This window comes from Mandrillus leucophaeus, unplaced genomic scaffold (assembly GCF_000951045.1).
Source record: "Mandrillus leucophaeus isolate KB7577 unplaced genomic scaffold, Mleu.le_1.0 Scaffold62, whole genome shotgun sequence".
Lineage (NCBI taxonomy): Eukaryota > Metazoa > Chordata > Mammalia > Primates > Cercopithecidae > Mandrillus > Mandrillus leucophaeus.
The window spans coordinates 6,292,811-6,301,848 of record NW_012106697.1 but is presented as its reverse complement, the minus strand read 5'-3'; the positions used below and the strand labels follow the sequence as shown (position 1 = coordinate 6,301,848).

General features: G+C 45.2%; 1 protein-coding gene across 8 annotated transcripts in view; it reads left to right on the top strand.

Annotated features, from left to right (window-relative positions):
• Window positions 1-9,038, top strand: part of SORBS2 (sorbin and SH3 domain containing 2) — a 403,159-nt gene that overhangs the window by 245,763 nt on the left and 148,358 nt on the right. The window contains exon 4 of one of the 8 annotated variants that reach the window (XM_012000188.1): window positions 6,751-6,806. The exons of the other annotated variants lie outside the window; for them this stretch is intronic. The gene's annotated coding sequence lies outside the window, so the exon portion shown is untranslated. The remainder of the gene's footprint in view (window positions 1-6,750; window positions 6,807-9,038) is intronic. 8 annotated transcript variants of the gene reach the window in all.

Genomic DNA, 9,038 nt, shown 5'->3' with positions numbered 1-9,038 from the left:
ACCTTCAAGGCTCTGTTTCACCGACTTTCAGCTTTCTTGACGCCAAAGCCACAGAGCATTCTTGAGTTGGAAATTACCTCTTTGCAAAAGCAAAGAGCACTGTAAAGAACTTGACCTGCCCACTCCACAGTGATATTCCACAGGCTCAAGTTTCTGTGCCACTTGAATTCTAGCTGTTGAGCTCCCTGCCATTTACATGCCAGCAGGGATGAATGTCCTGACAGCGTGTGTCCACTGTGCACGTGCTTCCGCTTGTCAGCATGGGAGAAGCCCAAGTATGATGTGTAGACAAGACCACCGCTTCTCTCTGCTCCATTCCTGCACAAGCCACACACAGCAGACTTGCATTTCTGTCAAGGGCTCCGGTTTTCCATCATCTATTTTTTATAGCACTGATACTAAACCAGTTGCAGCAAACGAAGGGTATTATTTCTGGTTTGAGGGCATCGCGATGCTCATTTACCGTTCCTAGGAAGCAAACTCACCGTGTTGGCCTCTCTCATTTTACCATGGGAGACCCGGCTCCACAAAACGTAAGTGTTTGGAGATACTTGATATTTTCACAACGTAAATAACAGTTTCCCTGTGCATGAGGGAGAAGGGTCATGCAATCATAAGATGGGAGAGGGATGGAAATGTTATTAGGTTCGATTTGTGGCAGCGTGACAGTGAGTTGAAGACAAGCAACAAAATTTGCCGCGTCCTGCAGTTTCTTAGTGTATCATTAATCTTTGAGAGACTTTGGGTATATTCTGAAGAACTTGGTGGCATTTCAGAATCAGTGCCATGTGCGGTTTCTGAAATGTCACATCTCCTCATAGCAATGTGTTCTCCATATAAAATAAACCTGCATGTTTAGATTTTAAAAAGAGTGATGTAGATTTGGAAACCAGGAAGTGTCGAGGGAACCATTTCTAAAGGACCAGAAGCCCCCAGCCTGAACACATACCTCAGTACACACATCCCCTCACGCACCGACAAACACACAGACTTTCAGAATTACCCTGCAAACTAGCAATAACATCAACTTCGAATGCTTTTTGCTTCCAGTAGATTTACTTACAATGATTAGCTAAACATCAATAACACATACATGCATTTCAAGTTGCCCAGTGTTAACTTTCAAATCTATTGCGTATTAATCCCTCCAGGCCTTTGGTGGTTTTGCCAGAGCTAACAACCTACAATTCATTTCTTTATGAACATTTTCCACATTTTCAGTGTATAGCTATTATTGCTTTTTCAAACCTGTGTTTTGTTTTGCCCCGTATTTCCAACTCTAAGACCATGGATTCAGCTTTTTTACTTTGTGAGTATAATTACCATTTTAACTGGTAAAAAAGAAAATGCCAGTCCAACCCATACAAACTGCCATTTTTCAGTGTTCCTGTGTGCCTCTGCTTTACCCAGCAGCAAGATCAACAGAGCACCAGGATGGAGACAAGTCAGCTCTCAGCTGTTAGTCACCTGCTAGGAACCTTGACAGCTCATTTGCAAGTTCACACTTTTTTGATGCTAGAGTTCTTGAGTCCCTGACAGCCGAACCTTCTAACGCCAGCTAACTATGCAAATAGAGAGTGGCACCCAGAGGGCTTCCTTGCCCTGGTGTTATTTCCAACATATTATTTTGGTCAAACACAGAAATCAGTTCTTCTTGAATGCTTTCTAATAAAAGGAAACAGTATGTGGACAGTGAAAAAAGGGAAAATTGAAAGTGTAACAAAATAAGCCTGAACTTTGCGAGAGTCACAGAAAGAATTCAAGGCCTAATATTTAATCAAAATTAATTTAACAAAATTGTACTAAGACTCCTCCCTTAGACCCACTTGGAGAATGTTTCAGATGCTTTTTCTATATAAAGATATGTTTAATCTGATAGAGCAAGTGGCATTTTTATAACCCAGAAAAATTATTTATTCTTAGGAAAGAAAAAATCCTGGACATGTGACCAGATATGGGAAAAAATATTTGGGGGTGACATTTTTTGGCATGAAACAAAAAGAAAATAGTTTTTTTATGAAATACTTGGCAAAGCAGAAAGCTTCAAAATATTTCGAAACTTGCCCAGTTGCAAAACCACACAGCATGTTTTGTTTTTTCTGTTTTGGAAAAAGGAAAATCTCCGGGCTTTACGGGCTCTCTGAATCCCAGCCCTTCACTTCCCCTGACAGGAATTAGTTAACTCGACTGAGGTCGTGTCGGAATGCCTCGCCTGTCGTCTGCTCTGCACAAAAATGAAACACATGGCATTCTAAGAAAATCCCAAAAGCAACCAATTTCTCAGAAAATATTGGAATGACCCTGGAAGGTTAACGGCACAATCATTGACACAAAAAATTGCTTTAAATGTGGAAAGGGTGTCGTTCTAGGGTCAGCAAAGTATATGTGTCATCTCAAAGCTCCACATAAACAGGCTGCCTCGATTGACGTGGAAGTGGAGGCAGATGTTGAGGGAGCCGTGGAAAGCACAGAGACGTTCTGTGATTATTGCTTCTGAATGCCGTGGCTTCCCCTTCCCTGTTTTCCATCCCGTAGGGTGTCCCTTTCACGAAGCAGTGTCGTTGCCATTGCGCAGGGACTCCTGAGCGCGGCCCACACTGGGAGCGCCTATGCTCCTCTGCTTCCTCCCTGAAGCTCCCAGATGTTTCTGTAGCTGAGCGGAGAGCGGAGGCGTTTGCTTATTGGCAGCAAACTTCACTGTACTGTTAAAATTGTTTTCCCATTTTACCTCAGAACTCAACATGAGGTCTCGATCTTTAGACCGTGGACAGACCCTGACTTCGTGAAGATTTTGCACGGTCAGTGGGAAAGTCCTTGCCTTCATCACGTCTGCCCCCCACGCTGCAGTGCCCGTCCCCGCAGAGGCAGCCACCTTCTTCCTGGCTGGGCTGAGACCCTGCTCACCGCCCCACCCCTCAGCTCCCCACCCAGGCGTCAGAGGCAGGGTCTCCGAGCTCTCATGGGCCTTATATAGGCTGTCTAGGTTTTGACCGGACAGTATTTTAGGTTTTATGTTTCATGACAGAATTCCCCTTTTCTCCCCACTGCCACTTTATTTTAATGGAATTTCTTTTGAACTGCACCTGTATTGTCAGCACAGGCCTCCCTAAACGGTACAGCCATCCAGGGAGGGCAATGGGTCCAGTAAAGGGGAGACACATTTCTGACCCTGATGGAGGAGAGGGGAGACCACCTGCTCTCCACACCCCCTGTCCCCAGCCACTTTGCTTTCTCCTGCAGTCAGGCCTGGGCAGCTGCGGTTCTTCTCTATCAAACCTCCTTACACCCCCAACCTGGAACTTGAAAGCAGAGGAAATTCTACACAAGATTAACCTCTCCTTCTATCTTGCCTTGAAAACAGTAAAGAAACAATGCTTTTGGAGCACTTAAATAATTGCTGAAAAGGGAAAAATCGCGGGCAATTCCGATGCCAATGAACACTGCCAGTTCTTCCTTCAGGCACTGTTCTATAGGCAAGGAGGTTAGAAGCTCAGACGCATAGATGTTGCTAAGAGCAACGCGGAACTCGGACATTCTTCACTGTGCTTTACTTGGCATGCCAACTTGAAGGAGAAATGTTAGCAATGGGGCACAGGGAGAAACCATGCCAGTAGGTATGGTATTGTGTAGTAAAATGGAGTGGCCTTGCCTGTTGGGGAGCCTTTCAGTCTTCCTGACTAAGGACTATCGGGTTCCTGGCTTTCCAGGTCTCTGCTGAGGGCGGGATGTTGTGCGGATGAAATCTTTCCCCTCTGCAGTGGTTGCGGCACACACAGACGTGTCAACCTTGACCACAGGCTTGACACACCCTGGTGTCATCAGGTGGGTTGTGTCCCAGTGGCCCTGAGCCAAGCAAGACCCCAGGAAAGACTCTGGAAAACTGAAGGGGGCTGGATGTCACCCACAGTACGTACCATGTGCCTGTAACGAAGCAGGCATTGGTTTCATTTAGGAGAGGTATTGTGTCCGAAGCCCCATTTTTAGGCTGTTAAAGGTATACAAACAGAAACGAACACTGCCATCATTAACTGACACTGGCTTCAACCTTTCCTGAAAATCTGCCTTCTCTTCCTACTTTCTCTGGAGTCTCAGGTCCGCCCAGGAACCTCCAGAATGCCCAGTTCCTTTGACGTCAGGCTTCTTTTACCTTTGTAGGCGCAGGGCACTCACAGGCCAGGAAAGACTTTTAAATGAGAACATCAATTTGCTGCTTGCTTTTATTCCGCGACTGCCTTAGGTGCAAAGCACGCTTTTTTATTTTAATAGAAGCCCAGGCTTGCACGACAACAACTTCATGAAGATTGGTCATTTCTGAGGATGACAAAACCACAAAGTTTGTTGAGATTGCTTCTTCACTGACAGTCTCTAAGCACCGAAGAAGCAATGCCAAGGCAAACTCCATGGGATGATGACAAGGGTCCCTTGTGCCGTGGCAGTGGAGAGTGTGTCTGAGCCAGGCTGTCTGTGGGGAGGCCCCACCCCACCCCTGAGACCTGGGTGACTTGGCACCTGTCTATGGCTCTGCTTCCCCATCCACAAATCAGAAATATCGCGGGCCCTACTTTGTGTGGTGTTGATATAAGAACGTAGGAAAGAGCTTGCTGTCATAGTAAGCACAGTACATGTTGGCTGCAATAAGTAATTGTGTTGCTGGGAACTCAGCAACATTAGGATCATACTAAAAATAAAATGTAAACATTTTTCTGGGATATGTCTTAATTGCAACTGTTAACTAAGGTAAACTTCACGAAGACATGTATAGAATTTTAGTTATCTATAGGTGACTACTTATTTTAATTCATCACGGACTAAGGGGACAAAATTACACATACACACACACACAAACATACATTACACCCCCCACACACACATACACACAAACGTACACTACACACACACACACACACAAAAATGTACATTAGACACACACAGACACATACACACAAACGTACATTACATCCACACATACACATACACACACAAACATACATTACACACCCACACACACACACACACGTACATTACACACACACAAATGTACATTACACACCCACACACACACACACAAATGTACATTACACCCACACATGCACATACACATACACACACAAACATACATTACACCCACACACACACACAAACGTACACACAGTAAGTATTTTTGTGATATCATCTAGGGATGTCAAATTAACAAAAATTAACATGAAAACAGATGCATTTTCAATGAGATTATCATCCGATATTATTTATAAACAGCTTAAATAGAATGAAGACTTGGATTTGGGGGAAGGCTTGTATGTGAGTGTGTGTGTGTGTGTTTGTGTGTGTGAGCGTGTGTGTGTGTGTGTGTGTGTGTGTGTGTGTGTGAGCGTGTGTGTGTGTGTGTGTGTGTGTTTGTGTGTGTGAGCATGTGTGTGTGTGTGTTTGCCCTTTTTTCCCTTTGTTTTCAGGATAGTTCCATTTAGGAAAAAAAGCTTTCCTCCCAAATTTGCAGATATCTGCAAATAATATTCTGCCAAGAAGCAAAAAAAAAAAAAAAGTTTACTATGATTCAATGGAAGCAAATCTCCTAGGATGTCAAAGCAGAGAACATGTTAGTGTTAGAGCATTGATGTATCTGTAGAAGCATGCATTGCTTTTCACCGTGAAATCAGGGCCATCCCTTGAAAGAGGTTGATGAGGCAACTGTCTCATGAAGGGATATGAGGACCCCTGGCAAGTTCCTACCAGCCCTCAGGCAGCTCCCCCACATCCCATGACCCTCTTTTCCTACCTAGTCTCAAATTCCTGTCCATGAGGGTCAATCCTGTGTTCTGAAAACGCACAGGGCTTGCATAGAGTTTCTTCTAATGTGTCTGAGAGAGGAGTGTGCTCCTTTTCTGTTTGCACAGTGTAGAGCCTTAAATGGTCAGATAAGCTGCTGCAGCTCTATAAGTTGCAGAGACCAGTCCCTGAAAGGGAATTCCAATAGTGAGAAGAGGCTGCAACAGAAGTTTGTTGCCAAATTTAGAGAAAGAAAGGATCCTCAAGAGCCGGTGTAATGATCAAGGACGAGGGGGACCTGAAGAGGCTTCCTTGCAGCCTGAGTGGTTTCAGATAGAGGGAAGGCTCTGGAGCCGCAATAGGGAGAAGGGTATGGAGAGAGAGAGCATTTTGGGAGAGCTGACTTTAAAATGCTGGAAATGACTTTGCTTCCCTCTCACCCTTCCTCTCTCCCTCCTCTCCCCCTCATCCTATGCAGAGTTGGAAAGGACTGGAAAAGCAAGGAGGAGGTGGGAATGGCAGATGCGAAGGATATTAACACTATGGTCTTTGCCGTGCTGCGTGCTTCCATTCTATTGAAATGGAAGTGGTCACACAGGAAGTTCGTTAGAGGAATTTTGTATTAAATAGGGGGCAAGGAAAGAGGAACCAAATCAGCAAAACCAACCAAGGGGCTGCCAGTATCACACTGCCTGCTTCACCCCTACCTGAAACCAACTCTGGGTAAAACAGCCAGATTTCCCCTTTTCCATATAATTAGCTGATGGTGACTAATTGTAATATGTGACAAACTGAAAACTGTAAGTGTCCAGCCAGTTTCCTTTTCACGGTGTTTGTCCTGAGAAGCAGGTAGGCATCAAACGGTGTAAAGAAAAGAGTGTATGATGATAACCTTGTCCTCAGTTCGATCTCGCCGCTGTTTCGGTTGTTTGGGGGAGTGTGGGGCAGCATCCCACCCACCTATTTATTGTGACATTTCTTTTCTAGAGCCAGAATAGGACACACTCGTATACCATTCTGATCTGGGTGCATTTCTTCAGAAGGTACGCTGTCCTCATGGGGAACCACCACTGCCTGGGCTGGGGCTGATGAGACCAGGAAGAAATTTAATGCGTGCACTTTAACAAAAAGATTTCCCAGTAAGTTAAGAAAATAAGACGGTGGGCGCCAAAGAATATGCGCATGCCCTGACGTCTCCGTGACGTTCACTTCTGTGCCGCCCCCAGCAGCATGTCATAGATACCCTTGATGTAGGCTGATTGATTTGTAAGAGGCCAGGGGAACATCAGAGGAAGTGAGGCCAGGAGAAAGCAAGGATATCAAGAGAATTCGCTTTTTTCTCCCAGAGTGATTGTTTTTGAATTCTTCGTTCTGCCTTATTTCAGAGTGGAGTATCAGGCCGTGGGTCTAAGGAACATGGCAAGGAATCTGTAACTGATCCCCTTGTGCTAAAGCACATTCCTTCATGCTGCTTCTCCCTTCCCATATAGTGTCTGCGTCTTCTAGAGGATGCCTCTTGGTCACTGACGCTTCACAGAGGACCAGGAACGCCCTTATCCCCATGCACACACCTTGTCTCAGCCCTTCCAAGCCCCTCCACCCCACCAATGTGCAGTTTCCTGCCCCTCCACCTGGCTCTGCTTCGTGGGGCTCCAGAGAAGCACAGGATGGGCCCTTGCTCTAATGTCGCTGTGCACTGTTTCGGGGCCAGTGGGCGGACCCCTGCTGGCCTGCTGGCTCCCAGGCCTCCTGGCTCTCTCTTTCTGAAATCACCACAGTCAAGGGTTATATGGATTTTGCTACCACCATATGTCACTCCTCTAACTCAGCATAGAGAAATTTACCCAAATCTATCTCCCCAAAAGCAAATTTTTTTAGTTCTCTTACCCCTTCAGGTCACATTGGTGCAGTCTTTGGGTTGCAATAGAAGAGATACCTAGAGGCTCCGTTTGAGCCACTGTATCAGTTTCCAGAGCTGCTGCAACAAAGTGCAACCAATTGGGTGGCTTAAAACAACAGAAATCTATCATCTCACACTGTGTGAGGGTGTAGAAGTCTGAGATCAAGGTGTCAGCAGGGCCGGATTGCCTGTGAAGGCTCCAGCAGTGAATCCTTCCTCACTTCTTCCCACTTCTGGTGGTTGCCAGCAGTCCTTGGCTTATGGCAGCATCACCCATCTCTGCCTGCATTGTCTCACAATGTTCTTTCTATGGATCTGTCTCCAAATCTTTCTCTCCATATAAGAATACCAGTCATTGGATTTAGGGCTTGCTTTACTCCAGTATGACCTCAGTTAACTTGATTACATCTGTAAAGATCCTGTTTCCAAATAAGATCACTCTCACAGGTACTAAGGGTTAGGAAGGACTTCAATATACCTTTTTTGGGAAACACCATTTGCCCACAATAGCTACTTCTGGATATTGGGTCATCTCTAAGCAAGAAGCAGCTCCAAATTATCTACTGTAAGCTCAACACACAGCCTTTGATTCCCAAACCCAACACTCACCCCTTCCCACATCCACAGAACTGACCCACTCTGCAAGGGCCCCGGGAGGGGCCCTAATGTCTGTTGGGCAGGACTGACCCACGTGGTCCAGGCTATTTCTAAGTGAAACCAGAACCCAGAGGACTAAGAACCCCTCACAGTCATGCAGGCACTTTGGTCTCCCTGAGAAATCGTGAACTTCTAAAACCCTGGAAAATATCTATATGAATATCCACATAAGCCTGGAACTTACTTTTTCCTAGGTAATATGATCCTGCTTGTAGTAGGTGACTCTTCTCTGACACTCTGTCACACTTTGATGCTCTTCCTATTCACATATGCTATTGAGATTATCTTCCAAGGGAATGAGTTTTTCTAAAGCCTGATGTGTCCTCTTGATTGTTCTGACTTTGGAGAGTTACAGAATGCCTGGGAGTGACCTATTCTTATGCAAATAATTTAGAAGATCACCGATCTCCATGGAACTTTCCGTTTTCTACTGATACATTGCTTTCAAAAGGAAAGGTTTAACTTCCTCAGTTGTAAATCAGGTTTCACATGTGCATGTTTTTCAGAAAAGGAGGTCAGATATTGGAGCACAGACCTCAGATTTTGAAATTTATTATCCACAAGTTACAATGATAATTTTGTGATACTCTTGGTCCTCCCTCTGCACACTAATTTGATGTATATCTAGAGTGAGACAGAGAGACAGAGATAGAGAGAGAGACAGACAGAGAGAGAGAGAGAGAGAGAGGCAGGGAGGGAGGGAGAGAGAGGCAGGGAG